The sequence below is a fragment of the Lactuca saligna genome, chromosome 1 (assembly GCF_052625555.1).
Source record: "Lactuca saligna cultivar CGN05327 chromosome 1, ASM5262555v1, whole genome shotgun sequence".
NCBI lineage: Eukaryota > Viridiplantae > Streptophyta > Magnoliopsida > Asterales > Asteraceae > Lactuca > Lactuca saligna.
The window spans coordinates 104,217,682-104,236,265 of NC_136417.1; the positions used below are offsets into that span (position 1 = coordinate 104,217,682).

The 18,584-nt window shown below is 31.5% G+C and overlaps 1 long non-coding RNA gene across 9 annotated transcripts in view; it reads left to right on the plus strand.

Moving 5' to 3' along the window:
• The window catches only part of LOC145042776 (uncharacterized), a 33,057-nt gene that overhangs the window by 6,676 nt on the left and 7,797 nt on the right, over positions 1 to 18,584 (plus strand). For 2 of the 9 annotated variants that reach the window (XR_013680750.1, XR_013680759.1), the window contains exon 3: positions 3,717 to 3,996. The exons of 4 other annotated variants lie outside the window; for them this stretch is intronic. This is a non-coding gene — a long non-coding RNA (uncharacterized LOC145042776). 3 more of the 9 variants (XR_013680748.1, XR_013680757.1, XR_013680758.1) reach the window with 2 other exon arrangements.

Genomic DNA, 18,584 nt, shown 5'->3' on the forward strand with positions numbered 1-18,584 from the left:
GTTCATAAGTATAATTGAGTTTTGAAATTTTGGTCTCAAAAAGTTTTCTCTTGCAATTTTGGTCACAAAAAGATGGTCATTTTACCTTGAACAGGGACCAAAAATGTTACAAGAACCTCAAATAAGGGCCAAAATGTCAGAAGAAAAGGTTTATGGACTAAAATTGAAAAAAACTCAATAATAAAAAATGTTATTACTATGTTTTCTTATTAAATGGGTGAAGTGTTTAATGTTCAATGCTTAGGAGAAATGAAAGCAAGAAGCTATAAAATTTAAGAAAGTACGTTGCTATTTCTTGGCTTTAATTCTTTTAAAATTGTAAAAAAAACAAATGGTGAAGTTTGGGGTGTAGTGCTTTGAATGATGTTGCGACATATATATGTTTTTTTATGGAATATTTAATGCTGAAAGTTGTCCATTGGATGCTAAGATCCATATCTTGTCCCTCCTTACCACAACACACTTGACCCTTTTTCCTTTGTGGGCTATGTTGTGTGAAATCTCAACCATCAAACCCTACTCCCATTTTGTGGTCCAAAACCTAATTTGACCTAATTCTCTACATACTCACCGACCATTGACAAAACCAAAACAAAACAAAAAAAAATCTACAGTCTGCAGTGTGAGAGTTTCAGTTCCAATAAAGTAGCCTTCTTACAGGCACTAGGGGGTCGCCGTTAGGGCTGTCAAATCGGACATTCGTGTCGTGTTTTGTCTGACACGACACGACGCGACAATGTTTTGGATAACATGAACACGACACGATGTCGTGTTTTTTTTCATTAACACGAAAACGAATCAATTAAAACACGACAACAGGACACGACACGACAAATATAATATTACATAACTATTAGTGTATTTCGTTCATACTTAAAGATATATAACAAAACAAAAACGAAAAACACGATAGCCACATGCTTAATCGTGTCAATTTCGTGTCGATTTATGAAAACGAACACGATATGGCCCGACATCGTATTTTTTTAATCTTGACACAAAAACGACACGAACATGAATTCGAATTTTGATTTCGTCCCGATTTCGTTTCGTTTTGTGTATTTTTGTCGTGTCGTGTCATAAATTGACGCCCCTAGTCGCCGTGTACCTAAACGGAAGAATAATTTTTTTGTGGAATTTAGGATGATGTGATGAATGTACAAGTGTTGATGCATAGGGTACAAGTGGAGTAGTGAGGAGTAAGGACATATCTTTGTGAATGATAAGGGGGACAAGTGGGGTGAGATTGTATGCCACTATGAAAGATGAGATTGGCTAGGTGCCCACTAATGGGGTCCTCTAGAAGTTGGTGATAATAACCATTAACCATAGATGCTAAAGAAAAAGAGTTGGTAGGATTTAGACAGATTTAGGATTTTGCTAATTAAGATTACTAGTAATCATGGATGTTTTATCTAATCATGTTACATGTCTAACTTTCAATTCATTCTACTTGATGTTGTTTTGTCTGATTCACACTCCATCAAAATCTAATTTGATTTTGATATCATCTCTCCATTCATGTCTCACATATCAGACATTGTACTTGGACACAAAAATAAATCCATCTCTACCAAATCTTCACTTGTTTGTAACAGTCTATTTATTTCGTTATTCCTATTGTTACAACTTATTCATAAATAAATAATGTTGATTTTGACTAATAAAGTTATAGGGTATTATTTTAAGATGATTTTGTTGCTAATAATATAACTGTTGGTTATCTCATGTTTATCTTGAAATTATTTTGTTAACTCATAACTTTCTTTTCGTAATTATTACTTTATTTTAATGCATGTGTATGTCGTGCAAATGATGAAAGATACCATCCATATTCAACGGTGGCTTTTATTACCACCGTTTAATTCATTAACATCATTTTTCTTATTCCCTAAAACCAGACATATTCCAATTAGATCCTTATCGACCCACATACAAAAACAACAAAAACCATTGAAGAGATAATTTGTGATGTTAGTATAAAAATAAACAATATAATTACTAGTACTAGTTTAGGTATATTTTTTTGGTTAATCAGGTATTTTATGTTTGAAATTGTGACTGATACCCGAATTAAATTATATATCAGGTTGGCTGATTTTTTATACATGTACCCTAAATCCCTAATTACATAATTAAGAAAAATAATAATTACATAACTAAGAGAAAAAAAGAAGCAACCAAGCCACTTTAGCAAAGAAACGTGGGACTAGAAAGAAAAGAGTAAGTGGACATATAAAATGAATAAACAATGGCAACCAATTTGATTAATAGAAGCTTATGTTTATAGTCAACATATGCCATCAAATAGAAACGAAAATATTTTAATATATCAACTTGTTTTGTACTTGAAAGATGTATGAAATGAAGCCTTGAAAAGTGAAAACCACGAAATCCCTTGAAGATGAAAAAAAAAAAAGTTAAAGGTTAAAAACTTGATATGCTTATAGGAGTAGGTTAAATAAAAGGTTAAAAACTTGATAACGAATGTCGGTCATCTATTTTAAAATGCTATTTTTCGAAAAAAATTCCAAATATATCAAAAAGTTTGATTTTTTATTTTCATTTATATGGATATAAAAAGTTTGAACTATTCCCAAAATAGATCGTGAATTTGTTTTAGAGTAAATTATTGAAATCATCTCTTTGGTTTGGTCAAAATTGCACGTTTGGTCCCTAACTTTTTTTGCACTCGGATCATCCCTGTGGTTTGATTTTGTTGTATTTTTCATCCCTGTGGTATGATTTTGTTGCATTTTTCGTCCCTTACATATATAAAGTTAGGGACCAAACATGCAATTTTTACCAAACCATAGGGACGAAAAACGCAACAACATCAAACCACAGGGACGATCCAAATGAAAAAAAAAAGTTAGGGATCAAACGTGCACTTTTGACCAAACCACAGGGATGATTTCAGTAATTTACTCTTTGTTTTAAATGATGAATCAAATAAGTTCTACCTGAAAATCTGAAAAAAACTCGTAAAGCTTGTGCAAAGTGCCAAAGTCACTACTATGAAGAAAGGTGAAGATTATATCCATAAGTACTTATTATGTTCTAGACAACATTTGAACTAATAAAAATAGTTGATAGTATAAAAACGGTAATAATAAAACTCATAATCACGCATCAGAATTATTGGTTCTCAAGCTTGCGTTAATAAAATTCAAGATGAACCATGAGGATAAGGTTATGTTATATGCTCTTCAAGATAATGAGATAAAACCATAAACGATAAAATGTTATCATGAAGATTCACATATCTTAAATTCTCAAAGGAAGATGCCATATTCTCAACATCAAGTTAATGTATAGCGTTCATAAAATTCAAGATGAACCATGAGAATAAAGTCATGGTATATGCTCTTCAAGATATATAGATAAAACCATAATTGATAAAATGTTATCATGAAGATTCACATACGTTAAATTCTCAAAGGAAGATGCCATATTCTCATATCAAGTGGTCCATGAAATATCTAACATAAACATACGTAACTCTAAACCATTCAAGTTATTATACAAATCTTGGGATGGATTTGACAAAGTAACATGATACCAATTCAATTCATTGGTGAATTTGATGAACACATGGTAATGATATATGAAGAAAGTGTACTTAACCAATACATAATTTTTGGAATAATTTATTTATTGAATCTATTTGTTACTATATAGTCATTTTTATATACTATAATTTCTCGTTTTTCTAGGTATTTTTTGATTTTCATGCCACTCATGGAATCAATGATTATAAACGGTTGTTATATTTGGAGCTTGTTTGCTTTCTACCGAATTGATAGATTTGTATAAGTGGTTGTTACCGGCGTTTTAAGAAAACCTTTGGTAAATAAGTGAATATATATTTTCAAGGATTAAGATCCTTGTATCATAGAAGCTATTCTACTTGTCTTCCTAACTACAAGACATCGTGTATAAGTGACAGATTTATTGTCGAGTTAAATACATATATGATGATCTTGTTATATTGAATCATTTGTTTATTTTGATTCATTTTCCCGAATCAAAATCTATTTTATTATAAATTTTCTTAATATTCCATCACAGCTTCACTCTAATCTAACAAAGTCTAGTATTAAATCATTTAAATAGTTTAATTTGGAATCAAATGGTAGATATTAATGTTGTTTTGAGAAAGAAGGGTGGTTGATCATGGATAAATTGATGTTAACTAACAAGTGATTTAATTAATTTTTGAGTAAATTACACGAATGGTTCCTATGGTTTAGGGTAATTTGCGTGTTTAGTCTCTAACTTATTATTTTATTTTTATTTTTTTTAATTCGGAAGGTCCCAACTGTTTCTTTTTTTATCTTACTTAAAAAGACTATTTTTCTTTTGATTTATTAATTAATTAAATAAATATTCCTCCACCCCACCCTATTAACCTTAATTTTTTCTATTTAAATAATAGTTTTTTTAGGTAAAACAGGGATCAAGAACGTAATAAAAAACAAATAGTAGGGACCAAAAGCGTAACAAAAACAAACAGTAAATAAGTTAGAGACAAAATACGCAAATTACCCAAAACAAATAGGACCATTCCTGTCATTTACTATTAATTTTGTCACTCCTGAAAAATGGATTATGCAAATTATAGAAATTGGGCGATTTCAATTTGCAACTTTGATGAGAACCAGATCAAGAGTGGATTGGGTTTCGGGGTTGGGTCGGTTGTTTATACGTATACCCAAATTGCATAACATAGAGCTAAGAAAAAAAAAGCAACCAAACAACTCCACTTTAGTAAACAAACGTGGAACTGAGATGAAAGAAGAAAGAGTAAGTGGACAGATAAAATCAATAAACAATGATAACCAATTTGATTAACAGAAGCTCATGTTTATCGTAAAAAAAATGTGCCATCTTAGAGAAAATGAAAACTCTTAACCTTGGGTATATAAGCTTAGGTACCAAAACTCATCATATATATATATATATATAAATTCAGATTCATTTGAGACCATTTTAATTTTATGAGACCGTGAGATCAAATCTAAAAATAATTTTAAAATGCAAAATAAATGGAAAAATCCAAAAATTCTTTTTTTAAATATTATTTTCGAACTTGAACTAACTAAAAAAAATCCCGTTTTTTTTTTTGAAAAATACGTGAAATATTCTAAATAGAATATTACACTGATATATTCTAAAAAATAATTTTAAAATGCAAAATAAATGGAAAAATCTAAAAATTCTTTTTTTTTAAATATTATTTTCGGAATTTGAATTAACTAAAAAAAATCCTATTTTTTTTTTAAAAATACGTGAAATATTCTAAATAGAATATTATACTGTACATATTCTAAAAATAATTTTAAAATGCAAAATAAATGGAAAAATCAAAAAAAAAAAATTAAATATTATTTTCGGAACTTGAATGAACTAAAAAAAATAGAAAAAAATAAAAAAATGCGTCTCACGGTCTCACAAAATTAGGCCGTCTCACATGAACCTAACCCTATATATATATATATATATATATATATATATATATATATATATATATATATATATATATATATATATATATATATATATATAAAAGGTTGAGATCGGTTGAAAATTCATAGTTTTCCGAGAACCTGAGAACTAAATGTGGAACGTTAGATCAAAATTAATTCATACTGGGCATGATCGTAATTTTACCGATCTCATTTAATGTTTATTTTTTGTGTTATTGGACAAAATTAACATAATAAATCAAATTTTGGATTTTAATAATTTTTTTAAATGGAGTTTTTTTTTTTTAATTTTTTTTTTCAGAAAACATGAATTTTTTAAAAAAATTAAAAAATGTAATTTTAAAAAAAGTGCAAAAGTTTTCAAAAAAAAAAACTCCATTTTTTTTAAAAAAACTGCTTATTTATAAAAAAAAAACTGCATTTAAAAAAAAAGTGCAATGTTTTTTTTAAAAACAAGAAAAACCTGCAATTGTTTTATGAAAAAAACTGCAATTAAAAAAAACTCCAATTGTTAAAAAAAACTGCAATTTTTTCAAAAAAAAAAAAAAAACTGCAATTTTTTATAAAAACAACTATTTTTTTTGCTTAAAAAGTTGCATTTTTTTTTCAAAATAAAACTGCAATTTTTTCTTATACTATAATATTCGTAAGTAATCATAAAAGATCTTATTTTTATTAATCAATCTATAAACATAATGGTACAAATATTTTGTTCGATACAAAATAATATATAAAAAATAAAAAAAGCTTCAAAGATTCACAATGTTATCATTTCTTCATATTAAGATTTCCATATATATTTTTTTTCAATTTATCACTTTTTGCATCTTCAAAATTTTCCACAAATTCTTTCAAAACTATAAGAAAATAAAAAAAAATGATTAATGCAAGAATACTCACAAAAATACATATGTATATATCATGTAAGATTCACATTCGATTATATAATGTAATATTCACATGTGATTGTATCTTTTAAAATTCAAATGTAAAATTCATAAGTAAATAAAAATGAAGAACATTCACACAAAATTACATGTGATTCATATGTGAATTACATGTGATTTATATGTGAATCACATGTGATTTATATGTGAATCACATGTGATTCATATATGAATCACATGTAATTCATATTTGATTCACTTGTGAATTACATGTGATTCATATGTGAATTACATGTGATTTATATGTGAATAACATGTAATTCACTCATATTTCATATGTGATTTGCTTGTGAATTACATGTGATTTATATGTGAATTAGATGTTATTTATACGTGAATCACATGTGATTTATATGTGAATAACATGCGATTTATGTGTGAATCATATGTGATTTATATGTGAATCACATGTAATTCATATGTGATTCGCTTATGAATTATATGTTATTCATATGTAAATTACATGTGATTTATATGTGAATCACATATAATTCATATGTGAATTACATGTAATTCATATGTGAATTACATGTAATTTTTATCAATCAGACATGTAATGTAACTAACTGTCTAGGTTACTGTAAAGGAATTACATGTGATTCAAGAACAATAATTAATCAATAAAAAAGGAACGATTTTAGTAACTTTTTTTAATTCTTTTTTAAGAAATGAATTTTTTTTAGTCAACTTGAAAATTACCTACGTTTTGACTTTGAATCATAAATAGCTAATAGTTAAAGACGTAAAGATACTTTAGACATACATATTTGGTCTGTAATTTGCAATCACAAAATAAACAAAATGTAGCTAGTTGTACCTGTGCCTTCTGGGATGGTGTAATCCAACATCATATAGTTGTTTGTGATAATATTTCCAACTATATGAATGTTTTCCGGTAATAATTGAGTGCAATTTAAAGAGCCCATCCATCAATCACAAAAGCCACATCCTGCAACAAAATATATACATACCTTCTAATTAAATTTAAAACAAACAAACAAAACAAGTAATTGCATCAATAATAAATGTAAGTCATTTGTTACCTTAGGTTCTTCTTTTGTTATCTTCATTGTAAGAAAAATTCTTTCCATATTTCTATAAACTTCATCTTTTGTTTTTCCATTAACTAATAAAAGTTGGCCTTTTAACTAATAGAAGTTGGCCTTTGGATTCTGTACATGATTGAAACATAATGAAATTTGAAAACTACAAACAAATCATAAAATTCTAAAATTTAATCAAACATGGAAAACTATCAAATTCCTACTCAAGATACGAGTAAACTCAAGAAATAACAACATAATTTTGTTCATTTGTTTACTTTATAATTGAAAAACAAATTGAAATGGTAAAATCCTAAGAAAATATCATGGATTATTAGAAGTGAACAAAGGAATGCAAAGTTGTATACTTGTATTAAGCCAATCTACCTTAAAATTAAAGCAACCTAATCATATCAATCCACACAGTTCTTTCCTTAACAAAAAAAACCCATTTACAATCGGCCTAAACAAAGAGAAATAGGCCTTAATACCATTACATTTCTTGAACTTGGCGCAAACCTCTTCAGAAAAAAAATGTCAAATATACCCGATCACTAGCAACATACTTGATTTAAAGATCATCAAAACCTTTTTCTTTCAATAACACAAACAAATTTTGAATCAACCTAATATCCCTGATTTTCGCAAACACCGAAGCCTTTAAGGACAGATTTCCCAGACAAAGTACAAACATTAGGTTTAGGCCCTTTCATCCCATGCATACCCTTGCCCCCCATAACCACAGTCACATAGGATCCAAGCCCCTGCCCATTAAGTTTCGACACCACCTGATCACCATGCACATGTGAATTAGACAGCCCCGTATAATCAAGTTCTTGTTGAAAACGTGCTACTGAAGCAAATAGATGGTATGAACCCAACCAAATATCTCTAATCTTACTTTCCAACAGTTTCTCATCTGACACTTTAATGAAACGAACAAAGGCAAAATGTTTACCTAATTTGGATAGCTTCTTTGCAATGTAAACATCAACCACAATCCCCACCTTCACACATGCATCCCATAATTCCTTCACTCCGAAATCAACAGGAAAATTCGTCACATAAAACGGGGAAGAAACCTTTTCAATCAATTGTCGGCTGCCGACCTGAGTCCGAGACCGATTCCCAGACTCATTCCCAACCATCAGTGGCGGAGCCAGGGTCAAAACTAAGGGATATCCCAAACCGATGGGTTCGGTTTCTCGGTTTTTCAAACTAGGTTTCGGTTTAAACCAAATCCATTCGGAAGTTTAATTGGTTGAGAATTAAGAAGCTTATGTTGCTTATATAATAGTTATATATGAGTTATGTTTCATTTATGGCCGATGTGGGAAAATTTTAGAATTTTAAAAAACAAATTGAAAAAATAATAAACAAAAATAAGTAAACCAATGTAAGCATGCCAAGATTCGAAATTAGAACCTCGAATATAAAAGTTTAGCACTTTACCACTTAGAAAACTCAATATTTGTGTTTAATTTTCACAACAAAGAGCTAAGAAATAAATGAAGAAAAATGTTTGAAAGAAGATTTGAACTTGCAACCTCCAATAGGATTCCCTAACACCTTAACCATCTGAACCAAGTATAGTTTGTATTATTATCACGCTAAATATATTAATATTATGTAAAAATATACTACATAAAACGAAAATTTTCTAAAAAATTAAAACTAGCGAATTATTTTTCAGGGGTATCCCGGGATACCCCAGGATCTATTATAGATCCGCCCATGCCAACCATCGATGTCGCCAAAAATAATCCCAGGAGAAAAAAACAAAAAACCCCTACGTTTGATCCCGCGGGAGAATGAAGAAGTCGACGGAAAGAGAGACCCAAAATGGCCGGACCTTTAGGGTTTCTTGATTATTTTTTACAGACGGTGGTTATTTTGGTCTTTTACTAAAATAATGGTCAGTTTGTAATATGCATTTATAAAAAATGATCATTTGACTATCTTATTTTAATTTTCTAACTTATGAGAATTTTACAAATAATTCATAACTTAGCAAAAACTTGGCCATTAATTTAGAAAAGTGAGATACTTTTAACAGATTTTTAAGCTTCCAAGATTTCAAGATTTTATGTCATTTCCATTAAATTTGATTTTGTAAAAACTTGTAACAACTCAAGATACCCAACATCACCATCTATTATATCATTTTAGGACTACCAGACATGTGGTTTTCACAAACTTACAACGCACACCTCACTACAAGAACCCTATACTACTCTCAATAATAGTTCACTCAACCTAATCTAAAAGATGGATAAGAACAACAAACTTATATTGCTAAATACAGAGAAAATCTTGAATATCAAGTAAACTTTAAAATGAGGGAAAACGAGAGGGTTTGAGAGCTGAATAGAATGAATAATGACTCATCACAAGCTGCTTGAACCTTTAAGTATCCGGGTCACCTTCTACCCGATGACCTGCACACTAACCCGAGCTAAAAAATAAACTTAACACATTCACTCCTTCAACATTTCAATATTACCTGAAACACCCTTTTATAAAACAAACTAAACAATACAAATCAAAATGTTAGTTTGAAAATAAACATTATAAATTTTAACAATCCCCTTCAAACTAAACATTTTGAAAACAATTACTTAGTAGAAAAAGGATCAACCAAACAAAGCTTATCACTAAGAATCTCATGTTGTGAAGACACAAGAGACTAAGTGAATATATCTGCAACTTGATTAGAAGAACTAATTTTAACCAATTTTACAACTCCTTTTACAAATTTCTCCCTTATAAAACGAACATCAATCTCAAAATATTTGGTCTTATCATGAAACACTAGATTCATAGCTAACTTGATAGCCGACTCATTAGCACAAAAAATATTTATAGGAATAGAAACATTAAAACCAATATCATAAGGAATTTTCAGAATCCAGATTAATTCACATGATAAAGAGCTTAAAACTTTGTATTAAGACTCTGTAGAAGAACGCGATATTGTAGTTTGTTTCTTACTTTTCCAAGAAAGAGGTGAATTACCAAAAAAAAACACTACATATCCAGTTACAAATTTTCTAGAAAACAACCTTTTTGCCAAACCAGCATCAGAAAATCCTTTTAATAACAATTAATTAGACTGAGATTTCAAAAAACTAACACCTTTACTTGGAGTGAGTTTAAGATAACTTAATAATCTCATTGCAACCTGAAAATGAGCTTTAGTAGGCTTATGCATATACTGACTCAAAACATGCACAACATATGCAATATCAGGCCTAGTAATAGTTAGATAAATAAGTTTACCAACTAATTTTTGAAAATCAGTAATATTTTCTACCTAAACATTTTTGCTATCATCGAAAACAACATTTGACTCAAGAGGAGTCTTGACAGGCTTGCAACTCAACATACCAAAATCATGTAAAAGCTCCAAACAGTACTTTCTTTGACACAAAAAAATTCCATTTGGAATATTAACCACTTCAATTCCCAAAAAATATTTTAACTTCCCCAAATCTTTTATAAGGAACTGTGATTTCAAAAAATCTTTTACCTTTGTTATTTCATTTTCACAATTTCCTGTAACAATAATATCATCAACATACACCAGAAGTATAACAACCAACTTCCCTGAAACCTTAACAAACATAGAATAATCATTATAAATCTGTTTAAAACCAAAACTAATTAAAGAATTACTTAATTTTTCATTCCACTTTCTTGGTGCATGGTTTAAGCCAAATAAAGACTTTAACAGTTTACAAACTCTGTTGTCATTTTTACTATGATAACCAGGAGGTAATGACATATAAACATCCTCTTCTAGTTACCCATACAAAAAAGCATTATTAATGTCAAACTGATACAAATTCCAATTAGAATTTACAGCCAGAGTAAGAACAACACGTATAGTAACAATTTTGGCAACAGGAGCGAAAGTCTCCTCATAATCAATACCTGCCTTTTGATTATAACCTTTAGACACTAGCCTAGCTTTATATCTTTCTATTTCTCCATTTGCTTTATACTTTATTTTATAGATCCAGCAACCACCTATAGGTTTCCTATTGTTAGGTAAATATGTTATTATCCATGTATTATTTCTATACAAAGCTTCCATTTCCTGATTCATAGCTTTAACCCATTTAGGTTTAAGAGATGCCTCATAAAAGGCTTGAGGTTCAACAGTTTTATCAAGATTAGAAACAAAACACTTATTTTCAAAAGTTAACTTTGAATAATGAAGAGTTTTTTCAATGCCATATTCATATTTTCCTTCTACAATATAATCACTGAATTTAGATCGAAGTCTAGTTTCTCTTCTTGTACGAGAAAGTCCAATATACTAAGTATCAGAAGAACTAGGAACAAAAGAATTATTTTCCTCAGTCCTGACAGAAGAGTCAGGAGAACTAATAGAACTAGGACCAGACCCATCAAATAAAGGCACATTGTACTCTTCAATTCTCAAACTAGTATCTGGATCTTTTCCTGTAGGATCTGTTCTACTAGGACTTCAAGGAGAACTAGCAACATCTAGATGATGATCTAGTCTCTGAGTTCTACTAGACACACCATCATCAACATAATTTTCAAAAGATACAGGATCATCATATGAAAATTGATCAAACCCACTAGAAACATCATTAGGTCAACTAAAAACAACATTTTGCATTCTGAATGGAAACACAGACTCGTAGAACTTAACATCCCTAGAAACAAACATATAATTTGAATCAAGACTCAAGACTTTATATCCTTTCTTATCTAAAGAATAACCCATAAAGAAACATTTTTCAGAACGAGGAGAAAACTTGTCGCAACCCCAAACCAAGGATGGCGGAAACGTCCGCGGGTGGCGGAATTCATTTATAGTATCACAACAACATGTATAATAGTGATTAAATCAATACAACCAACCATAAATATAATCGAAAAAGAATTATATGGTTTCAAGTGTTACGTATTTCAATGATTGATTACAACATGGAAATAAAATAGTTCAACGCCGTAGCGTTCCATCCTCAAAAGCTTGTGGTTACTTGATTTCGTTGATTTCCTGAGAATACAAGTATTTTTGAAAAGCGTCAACAATTAAGTTGGTGAGTTCATAAGCTTTTAACTGTGATGCTAAAATCCTTTTCTTTGTAAAAGTGATGTTTGTTCAAGAAAAATCTAATATTTCCCTTATAAAATGTATTGTAGTCTTAAAATTCAAGACCGAAATGTACAAGTATTTTTCCATACTTAAAGAACTTTTATACAAATTTAAATTGACCTAAACTTGTTAAATTTAAAAGTAAGAACCCGTAAATCGTATGTTTTGTTAATACCCCATGTGAGTTATTATAACCATACTATGACCTGTCGGCCTCGTAATACGACGTTCTTCAGGCGTCGCCAGTTAAATGACGCTTGTCACCACAGACCTGCCGGTCTAGCTGTTGCATGCAGCTCAGGTGCGGGTTGTTAGACCCATTATAGATCTATACACAACTATTATGTTCTCCCTATAAGAGACTCTGGTTACAATTTATAGGATTTTTGACTTTGTTACTTTGGAGGTAACGCAAAGCGAATGTCTCACAAATTTATTCATTAACAAATTTACGTGAACTGAACTGAAAAACCCTTTTTGTATAAACCCGCTACTTTGTATTCATACCCCATTTATATGAACTGAAAACCCCTTTTTGTATAAACCCGATACTTTGTATTCGTATCCCATTTATATAAACTGAAAACCTTTGGTAATGAGTTTGAAATGTAATTGAAACATAAACTATACCTATTATAGTTTATCATAACTGTTTGTAATGTATATGAAACATAAACTATACCTATTATAGTTTATCCAAAACGTTTGTAATGCAAATGAACCCCATTTTACGTGAGTCGAATGTATAGCAAAAACATAACTATGTTTATCATGCCTCATCTTGTATTATTTGTAATGAAAAAGGAGTCTTACAAATCAGTGGGTAATTTACTATTATATAATTATACCACAATGGAAAACATAGGTGAAATATGAAATCATCAAAGATTAACACTTTGCTCAACATGTTACAAAGTGTGATGAAAGTTGTAAGTTGTTAACTTGTTTTTAACATTTTTGCACTGTTTTGGAAAAATCACAGAAAAATCATACGACGTCGAAAACTAGATCCGTAAACTCTGAGTGCTTAGAAAATGTGTCTAGTTTGTTCATAGATTTTATCATGATTTTTAGATGTCTCTTAACTTGTGTGAAAATGTCCATATTCACAGACTGGTCCGGATTCGTAGCTACAATGGTAGGCAGTTTTGTAAAAATAGCCATAAATTGTAGAAAAAGCGTATGAACATGTGCAAGTAGTCATTTTAAAGGTATAAACCTGATCTATTTGTATTTATTATAGTTTTGAAAAATAAAATGTTTAAGTTAACCAAAATAGTCTGTGAATGGAGTTAAACTTTTCTGATGAAAGCTGTTGGATGAGTTTAGTTATGTTCTTGGTGTTTTAACTTGTATCCCCCCCTTAAAACTTGAGAAAAACATGAAAATACAGGGGTATGAACTCACCTTGAGTGATTTCAGTAGATGGATGATGAAGAAAAGAAGTGTTCAACCCAAGAACACTTAGAAGATGCCTTAAAGGTTCGAAGATCTAACACAAATGTGATAAAATTTGTGTAAGTAATCTATGATTTTGGGTAGGAGGAAGTGAAATAATCATAAGGAGGATGTTAATACTTAACAAAAGTAGAAGAAAAGCTTGGAGAATAGTCTTGAATCTCGAAATTTTATAGAGAGAAAGTGAAAGAGAAAAGTGTTTGTCTTTTGGAGGAAGAATGAGAGAAATGTGAGAAATATGATGAGAGATAAGAGTTTCTCCAACCTTTGACTAAGGGTGTGGCTGGAAAATGGTGGGAAAAGGACAATGAAATGACTAGGTATGGTGGAATAGTGATTGAGGGCTATACTATGAAGGTATGGGGGAGGTTGCTTGTGTCATACTCTAGATAAAGTCAACACTCTACCCCAAAATCTAACTTATTAGATTTTGTTCTTATGCAGGGATTTTCCCCAAAATATAATTAAAATATGAATATTTAGAGTTTATTATGTTAAAATATGAGTTTCGGTGAAAATCCCGCGTTAACATCACGAAAAACGGGCACAAAACATGAAAATTGTCAAAAACCGGGAAAATATGCGAAAATCCGAGATCACGGTCGGAGGTTCTGTCCTTTATGATTGGAACCGAAAGTAGGAGGGAGTCGAAGGGAGGGCTCGGTCGGGGGAGGGGAATTGAGAGAGAGGCTTGGCTGGAAACTTTCGCAGGTGAGGTTCGGCTCTGACATGTTCGACTCTGACAGGTTCGGTTCGGCTCCCAGGGTTTCGGCTGATGCGAGGTTCGGTTCTGGTGCTCCCTGCGAGGTTCGGTCTTGGCTGATTAAGGAGGCTCGGCTTCGGCCGCTTCTTGGTTCAGGAGGGTTCGGCTCTTAAGGAGGTTCGGGTCCTAAGAGGGTTCGGCTTCTTAAAGATGTTGTTCGCGTAAACTTCCGTTTTCAAGCGGTTTTCGACCAAGTCAGGGTCAGGATCCCCCACGTGATTATAAGATGTTGGGAGAGAGAGATTGAGAGAGATATGGGAGAGATTTCACATACTTGGAGAGATTTATCACACAGAGAGAGATTTGGGAGAGATTTCACATACTTGGAGAGATTTCTCACACACAGAGAGATTTGGGAGAGATTTAACATACTTGGAGAGATTTCTCACATAAAGAGAGATTTGGGAGAGATTTCACATACTTGGAGAGATTTCTCACACAGGGAGAGATTTGGGAGAGATAGAGATTGACAAAGAGGGATTGAGAGGGACTTAGTTTGTGACCTTTTTGAGTGCTTAGCTTTGCAACGCAAGGTCCGCAACCCCATTTAACCCTGTTCAAGAGTCTTACACCCCCCCCCCCCCCCCGAAAGGGTATGTATTAGTGTTTTATCGCTTTGCGACCTCACTTATCCAGATTAGGGTTTAAGAAGTCTAAAAATACAAACTTTTCAAGTGATGATTTCTTATTAAAATAGCGAGTTGAACAACTTTAAGCATAAGGGAAACCCTAATATACAAGGGTTAGATGAGTTGATCGGTTTGACCCGTTGACTTTATTTGACTTTGACTTGACCAGAAATTGACGATTGTCACATCATCCCCCCATGCGAAATTTAGCGGTGGTAGAGAAACATTGCTAAAATTAAGTATATCTCTAAGAATGTTTAAAGCTTGGTCAGCAGGATGACCAAGTCTACTATGCTAAGTAAATTTAGACACACAAAAAACATTCTTTGAAATAGAGGACTTACTACCTGCTATATATGGATCACGATAATAAAGACCACCAGATTGATAACCAGTCTCCACCATCCCCTTGGATTGTGAATCTTGAATATGAAAATTATGTTCATTAAAAACAACTTCACATTTGCTGTCTTTGCACAACTTATGAACAGATAACAAATTAACATATAAATCTGGAATAGCAAAGACATCAAATAATGTAAGAGAACTTGACAACTACATATTTCCAATTTTATTAATTTGAGCAGAATGTCCATTAGGGTGACTAACCCATAGATTTAGTCTAGAAACTGTTGGGTTTTGAGCATTCTAACACTCCTAAGTGTACATGCAACCCTAAATACCTTGGATCTATGTTTTCTTTATTATACATGCAAATATGAACATCCAAGGTATTATACTAATCTAACATACAAAACAATGAATGTAACAAGATAGAATACATACCTCTTTGATGTAGAATGTCCTCATGAAGCTTGAGTGCCTAGTGCCCCAAGTGTGACACCTCAAATGGTTCACACAAGATCAATTGCTTTTGGAATAACCTTGAGAGAAATGTAGAACACTTGAAATCGGCTAGCCCTTCTCTATCTTCCATAGTGACCGATTTTTCCAAGAGTATGATCTTTATATAGTGTTACAATTAGGGTAAACCCTAGTTGTCATGACTTTCCATTTCCTTGGATCCATGGGTTCAAATACACCATGGAGCATCATATGGGTTTTAGCCCAACTTGATAATCCATGGAGCATTAGCCCACTATACAAGTATGGATGATTTACACAATTAACCCATATATTTAATTAGTCTTCTTTTGATCACTTAATTAATTCTAGATTAACTCTTGATCAATACTAATTAAATAATCTTATTAATATACTATAACTTATAATATATTAACAAACCTTAAGTGTTATTTCTCTCATTATAGTCTATCCAAATGCATGATGCCATGCAACCCAAATGGACCATGATGGGTCGAGTCAAGTCTTACCAATTATAGTTATGGACTTAGACATTCATCCAACAGTCTCCCACTTGGATAAGTCTAAAACTATTATTGCGTATGACAAGAACCGATGGCAATCATAGCTCTCAAAAGCTTCCGTCGAACTCTGACCTTGCTGATGATCTCTGACCTTTATTAATGACTTGTCCATTAGATAAGGGATCATATATTCCTCCATTATAGATATCATATGGACTGAGACATCGATTGTAAATCATTCTCTCTGTCTATCTGTTGTTTCCTGATTTCCGATTTGTGACGACTGACTGATTGAACAAATCAAATCAGTCCTGGCTTGGCCAAGCACTCACATGTGTCATCGCTAAATCATCGAGGGGCCCAAATATATCTCTTTTATCCTGAAGGTAAAAGGAATGGATAAACTTCGACTCATATGGCTTGTTCTACTACTTGTTGAATCATACATAAAGACATGTTTTATAACATCGAGTTACCAATGCGGTTTTGTGCAATCAATGTACAACCAACTCATAGTAACAACTCATATCTCTAGGTTTGAAGAATATAAGATATTATCGTCTCATGATCACTTGTGATAAATTCCATGAAGTGATTCAAATGAGCGTGAGTTGAATCCAATACTCAGAACTTATGAGTACTCATGAGCGTTGTAGCACAACTTTGTCCACCAACTTGGACCTCTACAAGCCAACCCATGACAGTCTTGATTCATATCCACTTCCAACATATGACCGACTGTGGATGGTTTGAATAACTTAGTCATTCCGGAAGAATAACCTAGTTATTATGGAAGTCAAACATGCAAAGTGAGACACAAGAATAAATGAATCAAATATGGTATCAAACCCTATGAATATAAATAGGCCACTTCTATTTATCACCATACAGATTCCTCATTATTCATTGTTTCGATTTTATCAACTTTATACTTGAATTAAAACACTAGGTATCCCATGTTCCAAGCATGTGTACTATGTTTTCCTAAACAATAGCTTTGCCATACACCAAGTATGCACTCTATGTTTATCTATGATCCTTACTTTGTGAAATAAACCAATTGACTAAACTTTCAATGATTCTAATTTCACACTCCCAAATCGAAATGTTGTTAGGATTTTAAACTTAAATGCACTACCCTCTTGCAATGAATGTGTATAAAGTCACAAAGACTTATCAACAACCATTACAGGGTATTCCAATGAAGACCTACTCCATGGACACAAAGCCTTATGTTCAAAGTATGCATTGCTTTGAACATGCTTCTTGCACTAAGTTTTTTTCTTTTCTCTAATCTTACACAGATTGCTTCCATCTATAGAGACAACTCTATATTTACCACTTCTGAACAAGAGTTGCCTCTTTTCAGACTATGTCAATATGGCCCTTCCAATATTAACAGTATACTTCCAATTGTCCTTGAACAACCAATCTTTGGTAAACCTTAGATTGTCCTCGACAATTGCTTAATCACTTTAGTCATATCCAATTCTAGACATTTTCCTCCTTAATGCCCAAAGACATTTGGAAAATTCAGAAGGAATAAATATTATAGCACAAGTAATCGACCTTGTACCCAAAGTAAATGGGACACGATTCATGATGTTTCACATAAAGACATGGTTCTAGACCAGTCTTTTTCCATAATAATTTTTTGTTTTCCATATTCTCAAAATTACTATGAAAAGGGATGCCGTAATCATAATCGAATTTTGAGAACAAAATATATAGAATTTTCTTAAGTTGAACCAATCCAACATGAAATTCATATATATTCTTGACTAAAGGTGATT